Source organism: Brassica napus, chromosome C9, assembly GCF_020379485.1.
Source record: "Brassica napus cultivar Da-Ae chromosome C9, Da-Ae, whole genome shotgun sequence".
Lineage (NCBI taxonomy): Eukaryota > Viridiplantae > Streptophyta > Magnoliopsida > Brassicales > Brassicaceae > Brassica > Brassica napus.
In genome coordinates, this window is record NC_063452.1 from 15,753,766 (window position 1) to 15,766,788 (window position 13,023).

General features: G+C 30.5%; 1 long non-coding RNA gene across 1 annotated transcript; it reads left to right on the forward strand.

Annotated features, from left to right (window-relative positions):
• The first annotated feature begins 10,363 nt into the window (after window positions 1-10,363).
• Window positions 10,364-12,018, forward strand: LOC125593453. The gene is made up of 2 exons (XR_007329352.1): window positions 10,364-11,359; window positions 11,673-12,018. It is a non-coding gene; the product is annotated as an uncharacterized LOC125593453 (long non-coding RNA).
• Window positions 12,019-13,023: the final 1,005 nt, after the last annotated feature.

Genomic DNA, 13,023 nt, shown 5'->3' on the forward strand with positions numbered 1-13,023 from the left:
TGTATCTTCTTATAATAAAAATGTTAAACCATTGATCATTAATTTTTAACATATTAATTTTAATAGTTTTAGTCATTTATTGTCATTTTTTAAAATTCAAAATATAACATATACGAAAAAATCTAAATTTTACTTTTATAGCTAATTTGATTGTTTAATTTATTTTAATAATATAAAATTAAACAAAAAATGATGGAGAAGATATAAATTGTTATCAAATCTTTATCATTAAAATCATTAATTGTCATATATATATTAGTCATTTATGGTAATTCCGTAGGTTTGATTTAAGGAAAGAAAATAACATATCATATCATTATATCATATAGTTTGACCAACTTATGTATCTAACAACATATAAAAATCGAATGTGGACCTACTTATTTTTCAATTGAATGTAATTGACTTTTGAGTGCCACCTATGCATTGGGGCCTATTTTAATTAATACAAAATTGAGGTTACATCTTTTCAAATGTTCCTCAATTAGTATATAGGGGATTATTTGAGAAGTGAATTGTACACATGTCATAACCACATTCATATATAACACTAGAAATAGATGACATGACTCTTAGAAAAAAAATGACATGGCATGAGACTATTTGTGACATGTATCATTTTCTTATAAAGATTTATATTTTTTTGGCAAGAATTTTTATATATAGTAGTGACTAATAACTCATATATCATCATTCATATAAATTTTCCATATAAATATTTATTTATGATAAAACTATTAAAAAATATTAATAACTCATATATCACAATTAAAGTAATATATATACATATATCATATAATGAAAACAAAGTTAAGATTAAAAATATAATTTTTACATTAACTTATATATAATATTAATATATATATATATATATATATATATACCAAAATTAATTGTAAATGGGCATCAACAAATACAAAACTAAAGTAGCACGAATCAAAAATTTTTATAGTTAAATGATTAAAAGTTTATTTAATTTTCACTGCTTATCAGGTTAATTAACAAATTAATTTCTAAGTTTAACATATTTTAATTAAGACAAACAAAATATCAAAATTATTAGAATTTATATTTATTTATATGTATATATTTAAAACTAGATGATAAGATGTATATTTAAAAATAAATAATCATTAAATATAATATAATATAATTAAAAATATTTTTATAAAATGTAATTTAACTTTATTAAAATTCAAATTAAATCAAATTGAAATAGATAAACCAAATCAAAAGAAATAAGATTACAAGAAAATACGTTTATGATTTTTTTTCAAACCGTTGAAATTAAAATATAAAAATAATAATGTTTAAATATAAATTATATTTTTTAAATAAAAATTATTATATTTAAAATTGTTATTTTTGTTCATTGGTATAGAAAAATTCTTAGTAATACTAGAAATTGAATGATATTTTGCCAGAAACTGAAACAAGCGCATCTTTGACCAAGTGTGAATGCTCCTTTAATGTAATTCTCCTCTGATCTATCTTGATATTTTCTGCATAAATCCATGTAATAAATGTCTTCTTATCCCCTGAGATCTTTCTAAGCCGTGTGTTAGCAAGAGAAGAAAAGGAATGACTCATTTGAACTCGAATGATGAACATTTCCGAGAAAGGAAAGCATGACTAACCAAAGATACGCCTGATCCTCTGTTTTCCGGCGCATATGAGAATTTTTTTTAAAGATTCTTTAAATGTACGAAAAAGTGGAAGCCAGTTAATCCAGTAGTTTGACTAAAATTTCATTAATGCTTTTACACCAAGAGATTTGAGGTTCAAATCCCGAAAAACGCAAATTATTGAAAAAAAATGTTACAAGAGGTATTCAGCATGTTGCATGGCGTATCATCAAACATGAATCTCATAGGACGGCTTGGAGTGATGCAATCAGATGTGCATTCTCATATGATGGTAGAATTGTCGGCGGTAGAATCGTATATGTAATATTTCTCATCGTTGTAATAGCATAATTAATCGGACGTTAAAAAAAAATGTATGAAAAACACTCATGGACGCGTTTGTAGACAATTAAATCTGCCAGCTTCTAACTTAAGCAAGTCGAACGGGTTTGACCCCTTTAATAAACGAGATGGATCTTTTCACTGAATCAGGTACTAGGCTTGGTTCTTCATGTTCTTCTGGACTCCTAAAAGCTTTTCTTAAAGGTTTAAATTGGAAACCTATAATAAGTCCAAATTTAATACATATGGGTGATCAATAAGATTGATAACACCAAAGAGGTCGTGGATTTAGGTAAAACTATGTTACCAAGAGAGTGATGTAGTCCGCAAACATTAGCTGAATCGGAGATTCATCAGTTTGCTCTTGGAAGTCGTTTGGAAACCACCAGCGGCTTAACTCAAACTTAACCAGCAATGCAAGAAGAAAGCGCACAATGTAATGTTTAAATTATTTCTAGAAAAGTAAAAACCTGTTAAATTCGGATTTTTTTTGGTAAAATGTTAAATTCAGATTTATCATGAGTTACTAAGTTAAAACCAATTAATAATAAGTGAACTAACGTTGATTCTATTTATTCATTCTTCAAACTTCAAACTACTGATATGAGACTTTATTTTGTTAGTACTTCTTCTCACACACAAGTGAAGGCTGTGTCTAAAAATTTGAATGGAAAAGCGGATCAAGCGTAGGGGATCGAGCAGATTAAGAGTGGATCTAACAGTACAAGTGTGGATCAAATGAATCTAACAGTCCAAAACATATATTTAAACGGTGAAAGTGGATAAAAAACAGACCAAAATACTGTATACATTTAAAATAATTTATATAAATTTATATTACTATTTATCTTTCAAAATTAAAAGTAGTTCTTTTAACAAATAATTTATAAATATAATTAAAATTATTCAAAATATAATAAAAATTAATCTAAACATATATATATATATATACAATTATTTTTGAGTTTTAAAATTAAATATATGTCTAATTAGGATGATTTAAAATTATCATTATTTTTGGCAATATTTTAATATTTATAGTTTTAATATTAACTAACACATCAATTTTAAAATTTATTATTTAAAAAAAATGTTAAAGAGATCTATAAACAGTTTTAAAGATAATTATAGAAAAATACAATAGATACTAAATAAATTGATATATTATACTAGCCTTTTATAAGTAAAATAAAATAATGTAAAATTAAATGCACGGCGTGAAACACTCCAAATTTAAGTGCATGTGGACTCAATCGGTGTATGAGAACAAAATTTCACAGAAATGATCCAACTACGGGTGGTTCTGGTAACATATTAAATTGGGGTTTATATTAGACTTGACTTTTTGCAAGATTCACTCAAAACTCAAAGTCAAACCCAAAACTAATCCATGCTTTTTTTGGATTTTTCTTTTATTCTATTCACCCCACAAGTTCATATAATTCACGAAAATGCCATCAAATTTTTTTTTCTTTCCGAAAATGACATTTTTACTCTCTCTCTCATCATCTTCAAGTAATTACAAGATTGCTATTGTCATCAATACCCCAACCACCATGAACAACCAATTTGAAGCTCTTAATGCAGCTAAAATCAATTTACACTCTCTCTTTCTCACTTGTTATGAACTAAAAACAACATATTTTTCACTTTGCCTCCATATTCATCCAAAAAACTCAAGCTTTTGATTCAATTTTTTTTAATGGTTGATAGAGCCATTCAAGCATACTATTCTTGGTGGGTTACTTTCGTTTGAGATTCTGGATGGTTGGAGAAGACTCTGTGTGCTAAGGAAGTCATCTCACTAGTTTAAGGTATGCAATTGAAATTTTTTCCAGATCTGTTCGTGTAGAAGACTTACCCGTAAGTAGTCTGGCTGTAGAAGACTTACGGGTAAGTCTTCTGGTCAAACGGACGGCTTACTTTTAAGTCGTCATCTTTATTTGTTAAAAAAAAATCTAGAGAAATAAATCTGTACGACTTTGCTTATCTCGGACGACTTTCTCGTACGTCGTCTTACTTGACGACTTCCGCGTAAGTCGTCTGGGTAAAGTTAAATATTTAAGTTTTATTTTCGAATTGCAAAAGTAACCTGAGACGACTTACAAATAAGTCGTCCAGCTTTAATAAAATATTGAAATTTTTGTTTTTCCGGAGACGACTTACTGGTAAGTCGTCCAGAAAAAGTCAAATATCTGACACAATTCGGTCAAATGCAAAACTAACCCGTTTATCCTAGACGACTTACTGGTAAGTCGTCTAGGGTTTTTTTTTAACAAACAAAGTTGGGCGACTTACTTGTAAGTCGTCCTATTTAAAATTCAATTGCAAAAATGACTTGTTTGGACGACTTACTGGTAAGTCTTCCAGACGACTTACTGGTATGTCGTCTGCGTCAATGTTAAGTAAACTTTCATTTTCTCTATGTTTACTAATGTGTTTTATTTTGAATTTTTGTAGATGATGCGTCAGTTACATGCAGTGTATAGAGAATGGTTGTTGAAAGATTGCCGTTGGGATTTTGTGGTTGATAATGTCAAAGGAGCGAGAATCATTTTTTTGGAGAAAGGTTCGACACATGCTGAACTTCTTGCAATGGCTCAAGAAGATTATAACCTGTACATGAGCACATAATCTGTGGAGATAACCTACTCATTACCAGCAGAAATGATGCAGGCTCCAGGCACCCCTCCTATTCATGTTACAAGTGATAGACAAGTTCGAAACTTGCTCGAGATAACCAAAATGCATGGAGTACGGCTTTGTGTATCAAGCCGTAGCAAGGTGGAAACGGTTTCAGAGTTCAGGGAAGAAGATGATGAAGCTGATGAATGTTTCGAAGATGATGATGATGATTTGGTTGAAGATGAAAATCATGATGGGGAGGAGGACGATGGGGAGGAGGATGCTGGTATCTCTATTGTTGCTGAAGCGGACGAGAATGGTGAGGATTACAGTGTTTATGGAATGGTTGAAGATGAGGATGAGGAAGACGATGATATGTGTTTTGAAGATATCAAAAAGAATGAAGGAGGAAGATCGAATGGTAACAATATCTATGTCAACCAGAGTTTTGTTAGCAAGGATGCACTGCTTTCAGAGCTGCGGTTGACAGCAGTGAGGTTTAGGTTCTCCTTCAGAATATACAAGTCAACGAAAACTCTCCTTGTGACAATATGTCCGGTTAATGGTTGTCAATGGAAGGTCAGAGCGAGTGTGAAACATGGGACAAACACGTTTTGGGTAACAAAGTATGTGGAAAAACATACATGCTCAGTGGGAGACCGACTCGCTCAGCGGAGACACTGTATGATACATCCAACAAGTATGATACGAAATTCTATGCACTGCGGGGGGCTCTTCCCCTAATGTATATATCCTACGGGGGAGTTCTGGCATCTCCATTTTTTTGCCTGCAAAACAATCAAAGACAACCATCTCAAACAATCAAAGACTTATAATTAAGTCGTCGGGCAAGTTTTCCAGCTGAAAGACTTATAATTAAGATGAAAGACCTTCCAGACGACTTAATTATAAGTCTTCCAAGACTTCCAGTTTTATGTTCATATTTTCCTCAATCAATCACTCGACAGTAAGAGATATAACTTACCGGCGGCGGAGTTCAACGAGACGCCTCTGAGAGAATGTGCGCTAGGGTTTCCTCTCGGATCTTAAATAGAGAAAGCGGCTGTGAGAACGGTGGTGAGAACGACAGTGATAACGGCGGAGAGATAACCGGCGGTGAGAACGATAAATTAGAGAGAATCGACGGAAATCGCCTTCGAAATCGCCTTTGAGAGAAACGGCGTTAGGGTTTTCTGATTTTCGCGAAACAGTGAATAAAAAAAACACCTTATATATGGCCGATAAATAATCCAGTTAGGTTTAAAAGTACATTGTAAAATTAAAGGTTCGGTCATACTGTACATCAGACGACTTACTAGTAAGTCGTCCCAGATCCAAAATTTAACCCCTAAACTAAATTGACTAAATTAACTAACTAACCACGTTATAAAGCCGTAGTTATACTTAAATAGTGTTTACTATACACAGAAATAAACACAGTTAGGTAAATTTTAAAGTTTTCAAAAAAAAATTATGCATTCCAAAATCTAACCCTAAGAACACATACAATACTACAGCATATGTTGGCAAAACCTAAACCAAAGAATATCATGACTCACTACTTTCACTCATCTATGTTGAAAACAACTAAAGTTTGTTAGATCTTAATTTATATCTCTTAAAACATATGTTAATTACATGATTTTAATTTTTCACTTATCAAAATATTTTTTACAAAAATTTTAAATTATTTCTAAGTAGAACTAGACCAGACGACTTCCGGGGGTTAGAAACGTAAAAAAAATTCATTTTTTTTGTTTGTTCACAAAGGGCTGGTTGTAATTTCAATAGCCTTTTAGGTTACTTTTGCATTTGATTCAAGTTTGGGTTTACCTTTGTGTTTGAAATCAAGTTGTGAGTCATATTTGGCAATTTTTCCTCAATGTAAATCTAAATGGCAACAAGTAATTGACCATAATCTTTTATACAGTAGAAATTATACAAATTAATTCATGATAAATTAATAAACACGGTACATTAATAAATTCGTTAGTTTCGAATTGGATTGATTCAAGATATGATACAAATCGATAAGATAATAAAATAATAAATTTTAAAAAGATCTTGTGTAACTATACATATCCATTAAAATCATACAATAATAATTTTATATATACAGTTTATTTAAGTACGAATAATACCATTGCATTGTTTGTTTTGTATTCACAATAAATTTTTAAAAAGAAGATTTTAGAATATTTTTATGATATTTAGTCAAAGGATATCTAAAAGCACATTTAAATTGTATAATACATATCTTACATTGATATATGGTGTTTCTAACACCATATTATGCGTGCTTTAAGTTAATTCTCAGTCCTAATTTGTACTTATTTGGTATCATTCCAGGTCTGGAGCAGGTGAAAGAGTAAAGAAGAGAGTGCCATGAAGGAAGATGCCATTTTGGAATATCTAACGCAGAACAGCCAGTCGGATCAATCCGAAGGTTGTTCCCAAAGAGAGCAAGCGACTGACTGTTCCCGACTATTAAGGAAACCTCCAAGATTTCAGGAGTTTGCCCTAGATTTTCTCTCCTCTCTCTTTACCACCGGCGCCTCCATATAAAAAGCCTATGCTATCATTTCTATTTTTCTTACGCTACGTTTTAGAAGAGAACTAGAACTCTATTTTGGCGATTTAGCAACTTGTAAGGGAGAAGGCATCATCTCTCATCACGAGAAGACCATCCTGAACCCCTGTCTTTCTACTCTATTTTCTATGCAGTATTATTCATAAATCATGTATGTGTTACCTTGCATAATGATCGAGTAGTCGGCTAAGCTTGCTTAGGGTTTTAGGGTGTCATTCGTGTGAGCTAAACATAAATAAGCGATCTCATTTATTCTTCATTGATATTGTTCTTACTGCTTGCATTAAACTGATCACTTAATGTTAGATTTTAAGATTAATCACCTAGCTAACCGCGTAGGAGATAGCTTGATATATATTGAATGAGCTTCATATCCCTAATCAGCGAGAGTAGATATTAGGGTTTTAAGTGAACAGATCGAACCTGATCTCGCAAGGCTTGTTATCGTGTCTTGTTCCAAGCGAGAGCTTAGGAAACATGATCGATCTGCAAAGGGAGCAATACCACGACAGTGGGTTGTTCCAGCTGAGTGATCCGAGTTCTAGACTGCATTTCAACGCACTTGAATAAATGTTTCGCTCAACATTGACACCCGATGAAATACCCTAGGCCGGCGTCTACTTGTTCCTTGCATCACTATTGCAAATCAAAACCCCACTTGTTTCTTAGCTTAATATCAAAGTCATAAGAGTAAAGTGTAAACTAGTTCTCTGGATTGAATCTCAAATATTACAATTACAACTGTTAAACTTAATAGTAGCAAGGATTCATTTTTAGTGTATCATACATAAATCAAATAATATAATAAAAACGATATAAAAATCAAATTACAAAATTTAATGAATATATAAACAGTGAAATCTGCTATGTTTGTATTTTACATAAATTAGTTTCTAAATTATTGAAATCTAAAAAATAAAATTTTGATGAATTAATAACTATACAATTTAATAAAATACTATAATTCCAACATTATTAATTTATAGAAATCTTTATATACCGGTCCATTAATAGTTAATAGATCTTGGTCAGAATTCCAAACCCAAAGCTGATCAACATAGATCAGGAGACCTTTTTTTGGGGACAAAGATCAGGACACACAACATTATTAATTCTGACCAAAATCTATGTTTGGTCAGAATTCCGTCCGAACCCAAAATAAATTAGTAATAAAAAAAATACAATGCTAGATCTATACTATTTTTGAGAAGTGAATTTTCTGATTTGTCATATTTTCCATAATTTTAGGTAATTTTTTTATTCGTCATTTTTTATTAGGTTTTAGTTAAATCATTGATTTATTATTAGTTTTCAGTTGAGTCACTAATTTATTAATTTAAAACATACCTTTAATGAATCTTATATATAATTAAAAACAAATTTTATTTTAATAATATTAAATTTATATATTATATTAAATATTTAGTTATTTTTTCTTATTTGTCATATTTTTATTACGTTTTAGACTTTTAGCTAGGTTATTGATTTATTATTAGTTTCTAACTGATTCACTAATTTATTAATTTAAACAATATCCTTAATAAATCTTATATATAATTAAAAACGAATTTTATTTTAATAATTTTAAATTTATATGTTAAATTAAATATTTAATAATTGATTATAAAATAATATAATAAAATTATCAAAAACATATTTAAAAAATAAGATAATTTTTATATATCTTGTGTTGCTATCTGAAAACAATATTTTATTATAAAAGTTAAAAAAATTAAGATACAAAACAATTCATAATTAAGTATTAGTCAAGCAAATACATTTATATAAATATTTTTTCTAAACTATCTCTAAGAGATGAGTTTTTTTAAGAAAATTAGCACAATAATAAGTATATATTTTGATGAAAAATATTTGACATATATAAATACTTTGATGTTTGATTTAAAAATTTGAAAACATAAATAATAATTTATTATGCTGATTTTAGATTAATAAGACATAAACTAATAAGTAATCATAAAAGGATTAGGGCAGAACTTAGGTTCACCCCCTAGGGTGAACCTTTAAATTCACCCCACCCTTTAGGACCAATCAAAATGACACATAGATTATTAATTAAAAAACATTAAATAAAATAAAAAATAGCTACAAAAAATAAAAACGCTAATTTTAACGACGCCAACGCTTCCAGCTAAACCCTAAATCTTAAATTCTAAATCCTATACCCTAAATTCTAAATCCAAATCCAAACCCCTAAACCCAAATCCTATACCCTAAACCCAAATTATATACCCTAAACCAAAAAAACTAGACTATAAACCTAAACCCAAGTCGTAGACCCTAAACCCAAACCGTAAATCTTAAACCCAAATTATATACCCTAAACCCAAAACCTTAACCATAAGTCCAAACGGTAAATCCTAAACCCAAACCGTAAATCCTAAACCCAAAACCTATACCATAAACCCAAATCCTAGATCTAAAACCTAAACGGTAAATCCTAAACCCAAACCCCAAACTTAGATGCTATAGGGTTTGGGTTAAGGTTTACGGTTTGGGTTTATGGTCTAAGACTTGGGTTTAGGGTATAGGATTTAGGTTTATAGTCTATTTTTTGGGTTTAAGGCATATAATTTGGGTTTAGAGTCTAGGAGTAGGGTTTAGGGTATAGGGTATAGGGTTTGGGTTTAGGGGTTTGAATTTGGGTTTAGTATTTAGGGTATAGGGTTTAGAATTTAAGATTTAAGGTTTAGGGTTTCCCTGGAAGCGTTAACGTCGTTAAAATTAGCGTTTTTATTTTTTGTAGCTATTTTTTATTTAATTTAATATTTTTAATTAATAATCTATGTGTCAATTTGATTGGTCCTAAAGGGTGTGGTGAATTTAAAGGTTCACCCTAGGAGGTGAACCTAAGTTTTGTTCAAAAGATTATGCCCGCATGTGCACGAAAAATACCTAGTTAATTAGATATCACTACAAAAAATATGGGTATTGGTAGCAGTTCGTGGTAGAACGAATTCACGAACTGCTACAAAAAATACCAAAATCGGATCACAACTCAACCGTAGCCTTAAATTCGCGCCATGAAAATTTTTATTAAGTTAAAAAAAAAAAATCAGTTTTGTAGCTGAAATGTTATTTTGGAGGGAAAAACATTTAACGAAATTTCACATTCCCACCAAAAATTTATGTTTTCGTAGAAATTGTTATTTTTTTGCCCAAGTCATTTTCATTTTACAAAGAAAAAAAAAACCAAATTCATTTTCTCTATCATCGTCTTCATTGTTTATTTGAATCAATCTGTCCATTCCGATCGAAGAAAAACATATGGATTGGTCTTGTTCAAAGTCGAACTCAGGAACCCTAATCTCTCAAGCCGCTGGACTCTTCTTCTTCGTCATACCCAAACTCCTCCATACACGGCGAATTGGCTCCTTCACCTTCCTCCGCTGCTTTTCACCACCATCACATTTGCCGCTTCTTCTTCATATTCTCTTTGTTTTATCAATCTCAATTGCACAGAAGTCAAAACTCTAGAGGTCATCGACCTATATCCTTGGACAAGGTATGGCTCAGCGTGAAGACGTTTATGACCTAGATAGCCACTAGATTCCAGGTTTTCTTCTACTCCAAAGCTCTAGTTTCAATTGGGTCTATAAAAATCTCCCTTTTTTGTTGTTTAGTCACACTTGTTCAGTTTTCACGAGTTTCTTTTGTTCGATTTCGCTGACAAAACCCCCTTGCTTTTGTTCAATCGATTTCGGCATTACTGTTTATGTTCATTTCTATTAAAAATCTCTCCTTTCTGTTGTTTCCTCTTGACAAAACTCCACCTTGATTTTGTTCACTTACTTTTGTATTTGTTTACGGTATGACCAGAACTGGATTGTTTATGTTGGATTAGCAGAAAAAGGTTTGTCTTTTTGGTGTGTGATTCTGATTGTTTCTCTTTTATTGATTTATGCAACTAGGAACTGAGTTCTTATATGAATTTTCTGTGAAAAGTTTTACTATTTTAATGATGCCTCAAGGAGTTGTACCAGTTCAGGGATGGACCCCTACACCGTAAGTTGTGTCATAAGGGTCGGCTCGGCTCAGTTTCTCCTTCAGGTACCGGAACTGATCACAACAACTACAGAAACTTGCAGCAAAACGAGTCAGGCTAATCTGTCCTCTTGGCGGGATCTATGCATTGTTCTTCCTTGAAGGTTTGAAAGTAGGTTGAAGTTTGTTTGTTATGAATATATAAGTTTAAAGTTTGAGTCTTGGTTGCTTATTAATCCCTCTAAGTAGTCTCCAAACTCATAACTCGTGTACATATTCTAGTTTATGTGACATTATCAGCTGAGAGTTGAGGCTTAGCTGTAAAAATTCTATTACATAACTCGTGTACATATTCTATTTTGTCTCAGATTATGATGAATTAGACATTGCTCTGTTTCTCTCTGTGAGGTTCTGAGAACTATTGTTTAGTGAAACAGTCTTATTCAAAGACGCCTTGTTACAAGTATCGTTTACCCTTTTTGCAGGTCATCACACGAGAAGATGAGAACGGAAACGTCAAACTTGAGTGTCCCGCCATTAGTAAACAACAGTTTGCAGCTGGGAGATTTCACATTGACTCACGGATGACAGCTACTAAAGATGCTGATCGCATTGCTAGGCTTGATGTTATTCGTATTATCTATCAATGAGCCTACTGCTACTTCTGTGGTTTATGCTTTTGAAAGGAAAAGCAATTAAATAATTCTTGTCTTTGATCTTGGTGGTGGTACCTTTGATGTCTCTGGTACTCAATTGCAATGTATCTCAAATGGTGACAAAAAGAAAAAGAAAAAATATCTAATTTGGGGTATATGATTAAATTGCAATGTATAAATGATAATTAAACTTTTAGATTAAATTTAATATTTGAAATTAAATAACGAACAATAGAGTTTTAAGATTTTTAGTTAGCTTTGGGTATGATTAATTTGGGGTTTAAACCCTTACCCTAAACATAAACATTAAAATTTCAATATTTTCATAATATAATTTCAATCTTAAATTTAAAATTTAATAATTTTAAAAATAGAATCCCAAATTTAAATTCTAAACCTCAAACATTAAATCTTAAATCTATACCCTAAATATAATACCCTAAATCCCAAAATTAAATCTTACATACAAAGTCGTAAATCTATTTTTTAATTTATAATATAAACTTTAAACTTATATTCCAAATATATTCTAAAACTCAAATCATACACTTAATTATAAATCTTAACCCTAAACCCTAAACCACATACTTCATATTAACCTACATCATAAATCCTAATTTAAAATTTTCAAAAATTTAAATTGTACTCTAATTTCTAACATATACACTATAACTGTGAACTCTAAATACAAAATCTAAATTTTAAATTTAATCAAACACATACACTATAAATGCCAAACACCAAACCCTACATCAAACCCTATTCTTCAAACTTATACTCAAACTCTTAATCATTTTATAATAATTCTTAATTCTTTTTAAAGAAAATCATAATTATATATCATAATTGATATTTCTGCAATTACTACTTGTAATTACTGAAATTAAACATCACTTAATCTTCAAACATTAGTTTTTGTAAACATATAAAATGATATGTCAAACTTAATAAGATTAAATAAAATAAAATAAAAAAGAAAGAATTGTGTGGTATAATCTCTATCTCACCTCCTTTTACGTTATTCTTCTTTTTTTAATAGCAATCCTAGTGATTCTTTTCTATTGGCTAATACAAGAAAGTGGGGATAACTTCCTTTTTAACCTTAACCGTTGATGAATTTAATCTAAGGGACATAAATATTTGCTTCTTTTTTTAATGATTTTCTCTCCTTCTCGATCTC